Consider the following 1106-nt stretch of genomic DNA (forward strand, 5'->3'; position numbering starts at 1 on the left):
AATAATCCCTTCAGAGAATTCAAGAAGAGTAGTCTATTCTCTGGACAGACTTGAGCACCCTATGCAGGGCGTTCCAGAATCTTAAAGATGAACGAGCCGATAGAGGCCTTGAAGGTTCATAACTGTCAAGTTCGGCCAAGAGAGTCTGAGGTTCACAGACTCCTTCTGAAGGTCCTGTGTCCTAGGCGAAGGGGACATTTCAACACGGGACGTAGCATTAGGTGCATGTGTAGCCTTTTCAAAGGAGTCCAAGTGCTCCTGGTTCAGCCCAGTGGCCCACATGCTGGGGCCGGGTGGCATTTGGGTTCGGTCTCCTTTAAGAAGTCCTGTAGGCCAGTGAGCGGGTTCCTTCTGAGCAGTGCAGCGAAGCCCATTTCCATCCAAGAGCCAGGAACTTCCAGTGTACAACAGAGGATTTGGGAGGATGAGTGAATGGGTGACTTTCAGAAATGGCAGGGATGATGATGGAAGAAATCAAAGTCCCCTCAGTGAACACAGAGGTCAAACTGTCCTTATTCCTGCCATCGTAAGGGCCTACCATGTGCCATATTCTCTAGCCTAACGTGTGTCCCCTAAGAGATGAGCATGTCTTCCCTTTGGGTTCACCCCTTATGGAGAATGGGGAGGAATTCTCCACTGCCTAAACCAAAGCATCCCCTGAGATTGACAAGTTCCCAGTAGGCCAAGATACAGCCTCTAAACTCTTCCTGAGACCAACTTGAACTTTCCCCTATTTACAAATCAAATGCAATTCCAGACAATCTTTCTTGAAATATATAAACTCTCTATATATTAAGCGAGGAATGCCCTGTCACTCTTTATTAGGAAAAGAAACCACATCCACATACCAATCCCACTCTCATGCAAGCATTCCAGAACTGCACTGCTTATCTATGCAGGGAGGTGCCGCACAGAAATGATCGTCCTAGTCACCATCATCGAGCAGAGGGAGATAATAAAATAGATACTCTGGGGTTCCAACCACTTTCAGTTTCCACCGACAATTCCAGCTGCACAGTCAATTGTTGGAACTGGCGATGATAAAACTAAATATCTTTAAGTGGGGGCTTTTGGTCATTCCACTGCTACTTCTGTTGATGATGCAT

This window comes from Spermophilus citellus (assembly GCF_964194105.1).
Source record: "Spermophilus citellus genome assembly, chromosome: 14".
NCBI lineage: Eukaryota > Metazoa > Chordata > Mammalia > Rodentia > Sciuridae > Spermophilus > Spermophilus citellus.